Consider the following 15,987-nt stretch of genomic DNA (forward strand, 5'->3'; position numbering starts at 1 on the left):
TAATGAATAGGAAAATAGGAATGCGGGTAAGCTACTACAAACAGCATAGTGAACGCATTATTGTGGCCAAGATAGATACGAAGCCCACACCTACTACAGTAGTACAAGTTTATATGCCAACTAGCTCTGCAGATGACGAAGAAATTGAAGAAATGTATGATGAAATAAAAGAAATTATTCAGATTGTGAAGGGAGACGAAAATTTAATAGTCATGGGTGACTGGAATTCGAGTGTAGGAAAAGGGAGAGAAGGAAACATAGTAGGTGAATATGGATTGGGGGACAGAAATGAAAGAGGAAGCCGCCTGGTAGAATTTTGCACAGAGCACAACATAATCATAACTAACACTTGGTTTAAGAATCATGAAAGAAGGTTGTATACATGGAAGAACCCTGGAGATATTAGAAGGTATCAGATAGATTATATAATGGTAAGACAGAGATTTAGGAACCAGGTTTTAAATTGTAAGACATTTCCAGGGGCAGATGTGGCCTCTGACCACAATCTATTGGTTATGACCTGTAGATTAAAACTGAAGAAACTGCAAAAAGGTGGGAATTTAAGGAGATGGGACCTGGATAAACTAAAAGAACCAGAGGTTGTACAGAGATTCAGGGAGAGCATAAGGGAGCAATTGACAGGAATGGGGGAAATAAATACAGTAGAAGAAGAATGGGTAGCTTTGAGGGATGAAGTAGTGAAGGCAGCAGAGGATCAAGTAGGTAAAAAGACGAGGGCTAGTAGAAATCCTTGGGTAACAGAAGAAATATTGAATTTAATTGATGAAAGGAGAAAATATAAAAATGCAGTAAGTGAAACAGGCAAAAAGGAATACAAACGTCTCAAAAATGAGATCGACAGGAAGTGCAAAATGGCTAAGCAGAGATGGCTAGAGGACAAATGTAAGGATGTAGAGGCCTATCTCACTAGGGGTAAGATAGATACCGCCTACAGGAAAATTAAAGAGACCTTTGGAGATAAGAGAACGACTTGTATGAATATCAAGAGCTCAGATGGAAACCCAGTTCTAAGCAAAGAAGGGAAAGCAGAAAGGTGGAAGGAGTATATAGAGGGTCTATACAAGGGCGATGTACTTGAGGACAATATTATGGAAATGGAAGAGGATGTAGATGAAGATGAAATGGGAGATACGATACTGCGTGAAGAATTTGACAGAGCACTGAAAGACCTGAGTCGAAACAAGGCCCCCGGAGTAGACAATATTCCATTGGAACTACTGACGGCCGTGGGAGAGCCAGTCCTGACAAAACTCTACCATCTGGTGAGCAAGATGTATGAAACAGGCGAAATACCCTCAGACTTCAAGAAGAATATAGTAATTCCAATCCCAAAGAAAGCAGGTGTTGACAGATGTGAAAATTACCGAACTATCAGCTTAATAAGTCACAGCTGCAAAATACTAACACGAATTCTTTACAGACGAATGGAAAAACTAGTAGAAGCCAACCTCGGGGAAGATCAGTTTGGATTCCGTAGAAACACTGGAACACGTGAGGCAATACTGACCTTACGACTTATCTTAGAAGAAAGATTAAGGAAAGGCAAACCTACGTTTCTAGCATTTGTAGACTTAGAGAAAGCTTTTGACAATGTTGACTGGAATACTCTCTTTCAAATTCTAAAGGTGGCAGGGGTAAAATACAGGGAGCGAAAGGCTATTTACAATTTGTACAGAAACCAGATGGCAGTTATAAGAGTCGAGGGACATGAAAGGGAAGCAGTGGTTGGGAAGGGAGTAAGACAGGGTTGTAGCCTCTCCCCGATGTTGTTCAATCTGTATATTGAGCAAGCAGTAAAGGAAACAAAAGAAAAATTCGGAGTAGGTATTAAAATTCATGGAGAAGAAATAAAAACTTTGAGGTTCGCCGATGACATTGTAATTCTGTCAGAGACAGCAAAGGACTTGGAAGAGCAGTTGAATGGAATGGACAGTGTCTTGAAAGGAGGATATAAGATGAACATCAACAAAAGCAAAACAAGGATAATGGAGTGTAGTCTAATTAAGTCGGGTGATGCTGACGGAATTAGATTAGGAAATGAGGCACTTAAAGTAGTAAAGGAGTTTTGCTATTTGGGGAGCAAAATAACTGATGATGGTCGAAGTAGAGAGGATATAAAATGTAGGCTGGCAATGGCAAGGAAAGCGTTTCTGAAGAAGAGAAATTTGTTAACATCCAGTATTGATTTAAGTGTCAGGAAGTCATTTCTGAAAGTATTCGTATGGAGTGTGGCCATGTATGGAAGTGAAACATGGACGATAAATAGTTTGGACAAGAAGAGAATAGAAGCTTTCGAAATGTGGTGCTACAGAAGAATGCTGAAGATTAGATGGGTAGATCACATAACTAATGAGGAAGTATTGAATAGGATTGGGGAGAAGAGAAGTTTGTGGCACAACTTGACCAGAAGAAGGGATCGGTTGGTAGGACATGTTCTGAGGCATCAAGGGATCACCAATTTAGTATTGGAGGGCAGCGTGGAGGGTAAAAATCGTAGGGGGAGACCAAGAGATGAATACACTAAGCAGATTCAGAAGGATGTAGGTTGCAGTAGGTACTGGGAGATGAAAAAGCTTGCACAGGATAGAGTAGCATGGAGAGCTGCATCAAACCAGTCTCAGGACTGAAGACCACAACAACAACAACAATTGGAAATTTGTGACACCTCTGTGGACATTGTACGTTTTTAATAATTTTTGACTTGGTCCTCAGTCCACAGTACTAGTTTATTTATAGTCCGCAGAATGAACATTTAATTTTATTCTTCAATAATTTTTCCATTACTTCTGTTTTTCTTATACGTCATCTACGACAATCTCCACACTGTGGGATCAAACAATACACTCATCTATTTGTCGGTATACTTTTCCATCTGTTCTCTGAACGCAAACTCGAACAAGAAAGGAGAAAATGAACATTTCGCCTTAAGCAATTTCAGGAACCCGTGTAAGACGTACAGCTAGTGGCGTTAATATTACTTTGTACCGTCGCAACTTTATCCTTCGCAAAACAAACAAAATTTTTAATCAAGTGTTATATTAAGTTATATGTCCTGTAAATAACAGCATAAACTTTATTAACATAAATTAAAAAAGTTCTTTAATAAAACTATTTAAATAAAACCCAGTCCTATTTCACATTACTTTAACATTCAACACTGTGGCACATTGCTAATGATCATCTTTTTCAAATAGTCGGTACGCAGATCGTGCCGTTCTTTTTTTAAGCGACGCTTCGAAGTATCTACGGAAGATCTTAAAAAAAGAAAAGTCGCTCTAGTTCTTCCCACGCATTCTCGACAGGACTGACATCTGGTGATTGTGGTGATGGCAATTTTACAACAAATACTCTTGACAATGCGAGACATGTTCCCGGTCATTGTCCTGGTAAAATTTGAACATGTTTGATACTCTTATATTTCCAGCACTCTTCAGTAATTGTTTTTCAGTATGTTCAGATAGGCATATTTCTACATAATTCTGTCGATCAACACCATTTCTCCCGATCCAAACTCAACATCATTTCTCCCGATCCAAACGCGGATATACAGCCTCAGACAAGAACATTGCCAACTTCATGCTTTACAGTCGGCTTGACATTTATGACTTTAAATTCTTCATTCGTCTTCCGCCACACCATCTTTCGTCCATGCGACCCAAAAACGTTAAATTTACTGTTGTCGGTGAAAATGAAATCGTTATTCTTTAGCAAAGTCCAATCTCTTTTTTATATTCAGTTCATTCATATAAAGTTTCTTCCGGGACACTTTTCCATTATAGCCACCATCCTTCAATGCTGTACGAGTCGTTTTAGGGTGTACCTTCTTTCCAGTCTCGTTTAGAAGCTCACTTCCCAGTTTAATTTGTATGCACTGAGTGTAGGATCTTTCTTCATTTTTCGTATTAGACTCCTCTTATCGCGTGCATCAAACTTCTTTGCTTGGTTATTTTTAGGCGTAGGGTCCACACGGTCCTCGTTTTTGAATCGTCTGACGATATCTGCCACAGTACTGTTATCCATGTTGAGCATGGCAGCCGTTTCTCTATGTGATTTACACTTGTATAGCAAAAGGTCATGGGATAACGATTCGCCCATATAGAGATGACGGTAGTATCACGTACAAATGGACAGTGCATTGGCAATGTTGTCATTTGTACTCAAGTGATTCCGGTGGAAAGAATTCCTTTATCACTACGGCCTCATGACGGGAATTAACAGACTTCGCATGCGGAATGGTAGTTGTAACTAGACGCGTGAGACAGTCAGTTTCGGAAATCGTTAGGGAATTCAATGTTCCGAGATGCACAGTGTCAAGACTGTGCCGAGAATACCAAATTTCAGCATTACTTCTCACCACGGACAACGCAGTTGCAGACGTCCTTCACTTAACGACCGAGAACAGCGGCATTTGCGTGGAGTTGTCTGTGCTACCAGACAAGCAACACTGCGTGAAGTAACCGCTGAAATCAATGTGGGACGTACGACGAACGTGTGCGTCAGGAGAGTGTGCCGAAAGTTGTTAAATGGGCTATGGGAGTAGACGACTGACGCAAGTGCCTTTGCTAACACCAAGACATCGCCTGCAGCGCCTCTTCTGCACTCGTGATCCTATCGGTTGGACCCTAGACGACTGTAAAACATGGCCTGGTCAAATTAATACCAGTTTGAATTGGTAAGAGGTGATGGTAAGGTACGAGCGTGTCGCAGTCCCTATGAAACCGTGGACCCAAGTTGTCAACAAGGCACTGTGCAAGCTGATTGTGGCTCCATAAGAGTGTGAGCTGCGTTTACGTGATATAGACTGGTTCTTCTGGACGAAATGAACCGATCATTGACTGGAAATGGTTGTGTTCGGCTACCTGGAGACCATTTGTTCCCAAACAACGATGGTATTTTTATGGATGACAGTGCTGAAACCTGGTACCAAGGAAAGCAGGATTAGGTTACGATTGTAGATGGAGCCATAATCAATTGCTGTTGGTTAGTTTATTTTTCAATCACGTACACTTTATTTGGAAACAACAATAATAAAAGGTGACAATAAATTAAGAAGTGTTCCACGGCTGAAGGCCTTATTGACAACAAATTCAAAACTATTTCTCGGCTGAAGGCCCCAATAGTGATAATTTAAAAACTGTTTCACGGCTGAAGGCCTGAATAGCAACCTTAAGAACCAATTAAACTACTCCAACCTGCAATTACAGTTATTAAAATATTTTTGAAAGAACAGTCATCAAAATTTCACTGCTAGAATTCAATTGTATAATTAAAATTTTAAGACAAGTGAGACCCGCGAATGAAGGCCTTAATGACAACAAATTCAAACTATTTCTCGGCTGAAGGCCCCAATAGTAAAAATTTAGAAACTATTTCACGGCTGAAGGCCTGAATAGCAATCTCTTAAGAACCAGTTATTAAATTTAAAAAAAAAAAAAAACACTCATCATATCTGATCAAACCATGGATGGGGGGGGAGGGGGGTGCGACCTGGGAAAGTCCCTCAAAACTTCGCAAGCGATGAGACCAGGCAGCCAAGAGTTGCATTCACTTCATGACATAGTAACTAAGACTAGTGGCAGCTTAAACGCATGACCAATAACCATTTGCCGAATCTACCTAACGTCCGATGATCAATGCAACGATGGAATGACACACCCAAGCTGGAACTGGCCATCAGCACTACGTCTTCATACTCCGGTGTTTAGCATCCAGAAGTAGGAAGCAACCACTATTACCAGAGTAGAAAAAAATAAAAAACACACCACCCGGCCCACAAATCAAGGAAGCTGTCGAACTACATGCCTTACCGGACAGCAGTGGCAAGGCGCGGAAAAGTACACTGCCGTAACATACACTATGCCCCAGGGCAGGTAACTTGGGCGTTAGCGGCCACTAGGCAGGAAAAATACCACTCGTTGAACTTCACAAATAATGACATATAGGATGCAACAATTAATAATACGAAGTGGAGGAAGGCTAATTAGGTTGACCTTCCCCAAACGCTCCACTCGCTGCTCTTGTCCCAGCAACACTACGAGCAGCAACACACAAGCAAATAGCGAGATCTCACAATGGTGGAAGTTTCAATACTTGAATTAAGGTCCACTCAACTTTAACTTCCCGGGTCCGGTTGACAACGAGGTTGTACCCCTCGCGACTACAGCCCTCCCATCCGGCAGCTCGTGTGTGCCGCCAGAGGTCCCGGCGTGTTTGCTCGCTGCGCGGACCTGGCTGCTCGTCAGTTTCCAACTGAACTGCCAACTCACACCACACGCAAAAACCACAACGTCGCTCCAAAGATAGTACCACCGTTACTAGATGTCGATAGCCGCCGCTGCTGCCACTAGCGGACAACACTTGCAAACGGAGTGGCGCCAGTGAACACAAGAAGAAGACGACAACCGTAACTATACCAACTAAACGATGCCAACCTAGCAACGGCAACAACGCGAGCCGCAGCACGGCTCAAGTGCACCATATCACCAAGCCACAATTGTTGGGATTGGTTCGGAGAAGATTCGGGGCCGGCCACTGTGGCCGAGCAGTTCTAGGCGCTTCAGTCCGGAACCGCGCTGCTGCTACGGTCGCAGGTTCGAATCCTGCCTCGGGCATGGATGTGTGTGATGTCCTGAGGTTAGTTAGGTTTAAGTAGTTCTAAGTCTAGGGGACTGATGACCTCAGATGTTAAGTCCCATAGTGCTTAGAGCCATTTGAACCATTTGAAGATTCTGACAGTTCGAGCGAATGATTTGGTCATACAGATCGCCTGTAATGAACCCCAGTTAGTGCTCAGAATTCTGCACCGGCAGCACTTTCTCAGTTACGAACTGTTGTAGACATATCATAGCTCAATATTTCTGCAGGGGACTTCCAACGACTTGTTGAGTCCACGCCACGTTGAGATGTTGCACTACGGAGGGCAAACGAGTGTCCGCCATGATACCAGCAGGTTTCCCAAGACACTGTCACCTCATAGTACCCTTTGCACTACGAAAACAACAAGTTGTTGTATATCAAAACCGGTGAGCCAGATCGCTGGTCGATCATCAGCGATCGGCTTGTTATCTTTGGCGCGTCCCCGGGCATGAGCATCTTTGCGTTTTCGGCTGGTGCAGTCGGTTTGGGGCGGCCGGTGAGACTGGCGGAGTTGTGGCTCTGGCGTAGGCACATGTGTGATGTCTGTTACGCTGCGGCTGTTTGCTAATAGTAAAACTCCTGCGGCGGTTACTGGTTGCCTGGAAGGGATTTCATATAAACTGTGCCAAGCCTCGCAGTGAGAGGGGAGTCCGGAGTTGGTGTTGGCCTAGATGTTTGCGAAATTGAGATGCCTGTGTGAGAAGCACGGCGTGGGCCTGTTGGTTGCTTCGTCCTTCTGGCAGCCACCGAAAGCGGATGTTCGGCCGGAATGTCTACAGTTTGTGGTGAGCATAGTGTGAACAAGTTCTCGTAGGATGTGCTCCCAGCCTGACTCTTAGCCTGTGTTATTTGTGAGTGCCGACCCCTTGCCTGTTACTGCTTCCGCGTGTCCTGTAAGATTTCACAGCAAAACTGTGTTTTTGTGGCGTTCTGTGTTTAAGGCTCAGCCTCCGCCTAGAAAAGGGAAAGATTTGGAATTCCTTAAGGGGGGTAGGACGTCAAACGGGCCGACTTGGAGCAGGAGAGGCACCACACGACATTTTAATTTTCACTGTATATACTTTTACAAATAAATTCATAAAACTTTAGCGGCATGACCAGGAAGGATTCAGGATTCATACTCATGGCAGTGGAAGCTCAAAAATGTAACAAAACACATTTGTTTTTACATGTGAAATTTCATCATTTTTTCACTTACTACTGGCTGCATTTGTTGCTGTAGGTACAATTTTATTCGTAAGGAAGAGATATTCTTCGATGACTTTTGCACAGCATACAAATCATAGTTACAGGTGTATGGAACTCCAGAAGTTATTTAATTTATGAAAAAATGAATGAACTGTTACATTTTAAACTTGATGTTTAGAAAAAATTCAAGTTTTATAGTTAATTATCTCAATTTTTCCATAGTTTTTTAATAGATTTGTAAAATTCTAGAGTTTCATACACCTGTAACTACTGTTTGTATGCTATGAAAAATTCATCGAAGAATCTCTAACTTAGGAAGAAAAGTGTACCTATAGCAACAAATGCAGACTGTAATAAGTGAAAAAATTATGAAATTTCACATGTAAAAAAAGGTGTTTTGCTACGTTTTTTAACTTCCACTGCGATGAGTGTTCGTCCTAAATCCTTCTTGGACATGGCGACAAAGTTTTATGAATTTATTTGTAAAAGTATAGACAGTGACAATTAAAATGTCCTGTGGTGCCTCTCTTGCTCCAAGTCGGCCCGTTTGACGTCCTACCCCCCCTTAATGCTGTAATTTAAACATAAAAAAATGTTCTTCCAGAATAAGCGCCTGTTTCTTTGGGACCCTGCAGTTCAAACAGGGGTGGCGTAATGTTAGTGAGTATTCATTAATCGCCAGATGAAGTGTATTTAATGTTTTGCTGTTTTTCTGGGGCACGCAGCTGTGTTATTGAATTCATTTTGAAGGGTTCTGTCGGGTGAATGACTGCTCCCCACTTCAGTGTATTCTTTTGAATAGTATTGTAAGGTTTTTTTGGATATTTGTCATTGGGGTGTATTGATTCAATTTTGTTTTTCTCTTTCTTTTGAATTACGGTGAATTGTTTAGTTTACCTGATTATTGGCTTAACTCGCGCTTCACGCACTAAATCAGCTGATATTGCAATTGTTTTTTTTTTTTTGTTCCTGTTTAATGTCAGACAGATTCAAATGTAACTTCATTTATGTTATTTGAAATAAATGTGTTGGATTGACCTTAGTGAATTATGTGTAATCGAAGTAAGGGACCCAGTCCTTCATTAGTGCTTAACAGTGGCGTGTGGTTCGGGTTGTGAAGCCCGTGCTCGGACCAACCGGTATTAATTTTGCTTGGCATTGTACCATGGGGACAATCGACCGCACTTGTAAACGAAAACTGGCTTCTAACACAGGATATACAACTTTGCGTAAACGATCGAAACAAGTGCTTCACTGCCAACTGTCCGAATATTAAAGTAACGTGAATATCGACTGTCTTAAAACATTACGTTACATCGCACTATTTAACAACTGTTATAAGTTGTTTAAGAAATGTTCAACCCATTATTTACTGGGCGTCACCCTTAATATAACAGTTGGCTATTTTTTATTTTTATATTGTTAGGAATAAAAAATCCTCATATTGTCCGAACATTAAAATTGCTCACTGTAAAACAGCATTTGGATCCTCACACTGCTGAATACGGGCCCTCCCAATGACCGTGCCCTCTGAATCGGAAGCTATCAATTTTTTTACTGTTCTTGCATATTAAAAGGACACTGGTGAGGATTTAACATGACAGATTGACACTATTAAACGTTTGCTGTTTATTTGGGGACGGTCGTTGCTCCGTCACGTCTCTGTTGCAAACTTTCCCTTCTGAGGCTGGAGCATGTCTTTCATCACAAGAGGTGCTCTGTCGATATCGTTTCAAGTAACGGTAGTATAAATCCGTCCATTGATGAATGTTCTGTCCCACTTTTTCCAAGTCTTCTTTTAGTAAGAAACCACGTCTCCAGTCATAAAATATTTCTGAAAGCACTCGAAATACTTTGTCCTCTTAAGACCCGTTTCATTACAAGCAAATAATTCGCCGAGAAATTTCTGCCTCCTCTGACAGGCAAACGAACGTAAACTCTCAGAGGATGTTTCTGCGCAGAAGGCAATTACGGATTGCCGTTTATGAAGCGAACGACCTTTGACTTGTTACAGACTCTTGACCTTTGCCGCAAAGCGGTTCTGAAGACAGAAACGACCCAAGTTAAAAAGAAAATCATGGTAACCACTTTCCTACAACTGTCTGCTCTGTGCAGTTCTCTTATTCCTTAACATTTCAAGAAACCCATCGGAATATCGATTGTGGACAAGGACCGTGGACGGAAAAAGAAACAGCCGCGAACTCTAATACTACCATTTGCTTTAAAAGAATGATTTAATTTTATCCGTTTGAAATTTTCAGTTGCTTTTGGAATGGTCACGTGGCAGAAGGAAACATAAGGAGTTGTAAAGTCACTGTGTACGATATACGCCTGAGTGTTATGTTTGTCACTTTGTCATCGTGGTTGTAAGCATGTGCTGTTGATAGTCTCTTGAAATAATGTGATTATATGTGAAAATTAGTAAAGTACGAAAAATCAGAAATAAGTTAGACATTTACGAAACCAGCTTTAAAGTTGAAAATTGTTCGAAAGAATTTAAGATCTATAATTGTAAAATGTGTTAAATTACCTTTGGTCATGTAGCAAAGGATATGGGTGTGACGGCATTTGGGCTGGGGGGATGTGCAGGCGTGAGCTCGATTTTACAAAGTATTTAAAAATAGAAAATATTCTTCTTGACAACAGAGAAATGCTAACAAACACAACTTAGTTTACAGCCGAGTAGAGTTATTGAAGGCAGGGCTCACCATAGAATAACAATATGAAATACCTTTAACATAATGAAACCAAAATTCAAATAGACTTCGCCTCATCAGGCAGAATCGGACAAAAAGGATAATAGTTTGCAAAATACGGTCCTCGCTGACAGGCAGAAAAAGATAATAAACTTAGCTTCTGAAATTAAATGCAGGAGAACAAACTTGGGCACAATTACCACGCCCGTTACCAACTATTTATTAAAGCAAAGCTACTATCATCCATCTGCAGGACTACTTACGCAAACAGCTTAGCACATTTGTAAGTAGGCTGTTTAGGTTTTTATGTTGGTGACGCCACGTAGCGCTCTGTATGAAAGTCACTGAGAGCGCTGTGTGCAGTCTGTGGCTGTTTGGACTCATTGTTGGAGTATTCGCTATTGTAGTGTTGGGCAGTTGGATGTGAGCAGCGCGTAGCGTTGTGCAGTTGGAGGTGAGCCGCCAGCAGTGGTGGATGTGGGGAGAGAGATAGCAGAGTTTTGAGAGGTTGCTATAAGCGGACGATCTGGACGTGTGTCCGCCAGAAAAAGCAAATTTGTAAAGATGGATGTCATGAATTGATAAATGTATATATGATGTCTTTTGAACACTATTAAATTAAATACATAGTTTGTTCTCTATCAAAATCTTTCATTTGCTAACTATGCCTATCAATAGTTAGTGCCTTCAGTAGTTAGAATCTTTTATTTAGATGGCAGTATTTGCACTCGCTGTATTGCAGTAGTTCGAGTAATGAAGTTTTTTGTGAGGTAAGTGATTCATGAAAGGCATGGGTTATTGTTTGTCAGGGCCATTCTTTTGTAGTAATTATTAAAAGTCAGATTGCGTTGGGCTAAAAATATTGTGTCAGTTTAGTGATGATCGGAATAAGTAAAGAGAAAAGTGTTTGAGTACGTTGAGTTTTGCTCAGCTGTTTGAAAATCAAATAACGTAAGAGGTTTACCAGCACAGTCATTTCTAAAACTTTCTAAGGAGACGTTACACATTTTTCTGTACAATGTGACATACGAAACAGATCACTCTTACAGAATAAAATAACTAGTTAATTTTCTTGATTAAAGAAGTCTTGGTTGCGAAAATATTGCTTTAATGTCGCGTTTCGCCTTTTTAATGTGAATCCTGTCAGATTCATATTTCATTAATGTTCCTTATCCATAGTGCTCCTGCAGCTTAATTTTGGAATTTTTATTATAAATCTTAAGTTATGGCATGAAAACTAAGCGCCATCTGCTTGTGTTACCTCTACTTAAGTGCACGCTGCGCTCAAAAAATGGTTCAAATGGCTCTGAGCACTATGGGACTCAACTGCTGAGGTCATAAGTCCCATAGAACTTAGAACTACTTAAACCTAACGAACCTAAGGACAACACACACATCCATGCCCGAGGCAGGATTCGAATCTGCGACCGTAGCGGTCGCGCGGTTCCAGACTGAAGCGCCAGAACCGCTCGGCCACCAGCGGCCGGCACGCTGCGCTCAGCCTAATGCTCAGATGTACACGGTTTCATGCTCGGTGCTCTACTGTGCCAATATACATGTTCGACATCTTCTACTGTGATATCTGATTTTTGTTCCATTATGATTAGCGAAGCAAGATTTGTGCATTTCTTGATGTGTAGTCCTATCGCTGCACCACGGCACCTACCGTCATGACTGCATTGGAGGTATTCTTTTCCATTTTAACCCTTTTCTAAGTTACCACTATGTCACTGAATATTTGTTTTTAACGTTGGATATCAGTTTGTGCTCACTGTCTAGGCACATGCCGCGGTTATCTCGATCCGGATGTATGCTTATTCCACAGCTTTACATTTCTACGAAGATCTCTCAATCCATGGTTCGAAAAAAAAGGAAAAATAATAGATATTTTATTACAACCGTGCATGGAAGGACCACCTTAACTACTTATTTCCTTTTATTATTTTTGTAGGTGGTCAGATGATTCCCTTTCAAAAAAATTGCTCTGAGCACTATGGGCCTTAACACCTGTGGTCATCAGTCCCCTAGAACTTAGAACTAGTTAAACCTAACTAACCTAAGGACATCACACAACACCCAGTCATCACGAGGCAGAGAAAATCCCTGACCCCGCCGGGAATCGAACCCGGGCGCGGGAAGCGAGAACGCTACCGCACGACTACGAGCTGCGGACAGATTCCCTTTCAAATGCGAAATGCACCATACTAGCAATATTTTCTCAACCAATACTTTTTATTCAAGAATAATTTTACACGGTTGCTATACCAGTGGACCAGATCTTGTAAGATAATTTTTGGGAACATGGGATCAAAAAAGTTAATCACACTCAGAGTCTTGTAGCAACAAGAGCACCTTCTGTACAATGACACATGCAAAATCAGTCACGCTCAACACGCATACGACTCTCCCTTTGAGAGAAAACATCCGTATGCCGAGCGTGACGTGACGCAACACCCAGAACACGCCGAACTGCGCCCACAGACCTTACGTGTGTTACGTTACCGATCATCCGATACACTCAATGTACATCCTGTACTCTTCACTATGCACTATGTTGTGTCACTCGACCAAGCAAAATATTGCTGTCTGCCACTCAAGCATCCAGTTAGCGCTCTTCTTGTAATCTGGAAGCCTGTTTCTGGGTCCCCTGTTCAACTGTCGTCCTCATGTCCAAGAAAATTTCCCGAACACCCCACTCCTTGCAGCCATCTGGCACTGCCCCAATTAGACTGAGTGGCTCCAGCAGCGTCACAGACGCCTCCCGTCACACTACCGCAGAGAACTAGACATCCCACGAATTACAGACTCATGGCACAGTAGTGAACCGTTGCGCGATCGATAGCTCGCGCCACATCTCCTGGAACAGTCTTTGGCGTGAAGGGGGCGTGGCACGTTTGCCGCGGGGGCTGTTGAGACCGTTATGCTGGGAGAGGCAGTGTATGAAGTAGCAAGGACAGCGCAGTGCTATGGGGCAAGAGCCGGCTGTTTGTTCTATCACCCGTGTGCCTCCCAAGTTGGTCGGGATGAGCGTGTTCTGGATACGAGGTACCTGCACTGGGAACGGAAGAGAACGCACTATTTCTTTGGCCAACCAGGTCTGGAGGCGAGCGGTGGGTCGTCCTCATCCACAAATCTTCTGTCGGCTCCAAGTTTTTCCATTCTTTGTCATCATACAGCGGCTTTGTATGCCCGGTGACCTACTTTTAGTGCTTTGCTACGGTCCTGAGACCACGCCGCATTTGTAGAGACTGGTCTTGCCTTCCACAGAGAGCGTGACAGTTGACACTGGTTAACTTCCAGCACAAGTGTTTTCCGTGCTGCTTCTATATCTGATTCGGTTCAGCCTTCTGTTGCTGTTGTTCCATATTCCTTTGTCTGGCCAGGTGATCCAAGGAGCGTGTCGTTCGTATCAAAAGATAATAGCTTCCATCTGATAACTATTATAGAGCTGTGATTTGATGACGTCATTTAACTTATTGGGGTTTTCTAAAATCGCTTCAATGTTTAATGAGTCATTATTTAGGACGTACAAAGTAGTTTTGTGTCATATATCTTGGGCAATAAATTACCAAGTCGGTTTCTTTAGTCATTTAGAACTGGCAAGCTTATGCGCCTCACCGGGGCAAATCATGTTGCATGTAATCTGGTGGGCTACACTTCGAAGATAAGCTTGTGTTTATGAAGGTGAAGTTCATCAGACAACCGTTTGCGTCTTCCTTCCACGTATGTATCCCGTCCAGCGCGACGGTTAGGTATTTACCGTTTCCGCCTCGTGCTGTGATTTGAAGCTGAGTGTCGGTTGGCAGCTGAAGTTCTTTACTGTCAGGTGTGAGTAGGGATGGTAGCCTTGTCCACTTATCTTGTTGTGTTTTAGCGACTCTTCATAAATACTTCAGCTACACTATCAGCATGTAATGTGATGACTTAAGTTTTTACTCATTTTACTTCAAAATTATTTCTCTTTTCATCATTGTATGTTTCTGCCTTGGGGCGTGTTCCCACTGGTTGATAAGCAAAGGAGTGTTTCGGCGAACGCATCGGGCCTAATTTCAGGTCCATTCGACTCGACCACTTTGCCTGACTTGTGGTGGTTTAACACTAGGGAGCTATAATAGTTTTGTTCCTTTTAATGAACTCCTATTTCGGTAAAGCCTAATCATTTGTTGTATTTCAGTCAAACACATTCTAGATATAGTGGTGAGCTGCCTCTTGGCAAGACTGTTTTCTTATAACCTTTGAAGAAATTGTTATGTTAGTTCAATTACTGAAATTTTATCTTCTTTCTCTTACAGAAACTGGCTGTAAATGTTTGAACAATAGTATCCAGTGGCACACAAAAATTGTATATTTAGTAAAGGGAGTATTTGTTGTAAATTTAAATTTTCATACTACCTGTTCACATGCAGATCTTTGGAGAGCTGAGAGGAAGTGCATGAATTAACAGTGTAGCTTTTCGTTATTTGATCCCACTCAAATATTTGATAAAAACGTTGGTCTATTACCAGTTATTGTTCTTGAACTGTCTTGAAGTTATTTTTCCCTAAAGGTGGTAATAAAAATCTTTATATGAATGACGTTCAATCCTTACTTGGCCTGATCTTCCGCTCGCAGGTGACCTTACGCCATTACTGCAAACCATTCTGGTAGGAGAGCATGGTTTTTTTCTGAAAGTTGAGGGATTGAATTATATGAACATATATATTTAAATGTATATTAATACCTGTCTGTCTACTCACAATCTGTTGCTTTTGGCTCAGGATTTCAGTGCATTCATCTGTTATGGAGCTCTGGTCGTGTTTGGAGTGGGTTGCCGTCGCAAGGACCAGTTGAGATACGAGAATAAAATCTGAGCATTTACAGAGGATGGGGACCTCGATGAGCTATCGGCAGCTATCGTGCAGCTATGGGGGCTCCGGTGTAGGTGACGGTGGGGGGTACTGGTCAACTGAGGGTGACCATCGAGCACTGCATCGCTTCCCTGTCGCGGAGATAGAGAAGACCTTAAAGTTTCTTCGGTTTAGTGCCCCACCCAGCACTCAGCTGTACCGCATGCAGGTGCAAATTAGGAACTAGTTGTATAGAGCTGAAGATCTGGTTTCAGTAGTCACGGATTCCCAGTTCAAATCCAAGGTTGATCAACTTCATAAAGTCGCGGTAAATCTACAAATTAGTTTCAGTGCCCTAGAGTGGGAGAGCGATCAGGGACTTAGTGAATTCCAAAGCCGGTGCTTACCGAAAACGAAACCGTTTCTCGGGGGCCCACAAATGGCGGTATAGAGAGACGCAATCTAGTTTTGCGAAATTACCTATTCCTTTCTTGAACGTGTTGCACTGAATAGAATGCCTTGCTGTCAATACTCGACAGGAGTTGGTTAAATTTTTGTGGTTTACCGTTACCTCAGAAAAAGAAATTAACGTCTTTGAATTGTCTTGGGAAACAGTTTTG

The sequence above is a fragment of the Schistocerca serialis genome, chromosome 8 (assembly GCF_023864345.2).
Source record: "Schistocerca serialis cubense isolate TAMUIC-IGC-003099 chromosome 8, iqSchSeri2.2, whole genome shotgun sequence".
Lineage (NCBI taxonomy): Eukaryota > Metazoa > Arthropoda > Insecta > Orthoptera > Acrididae > Schistocerca > Schistocerca serialis.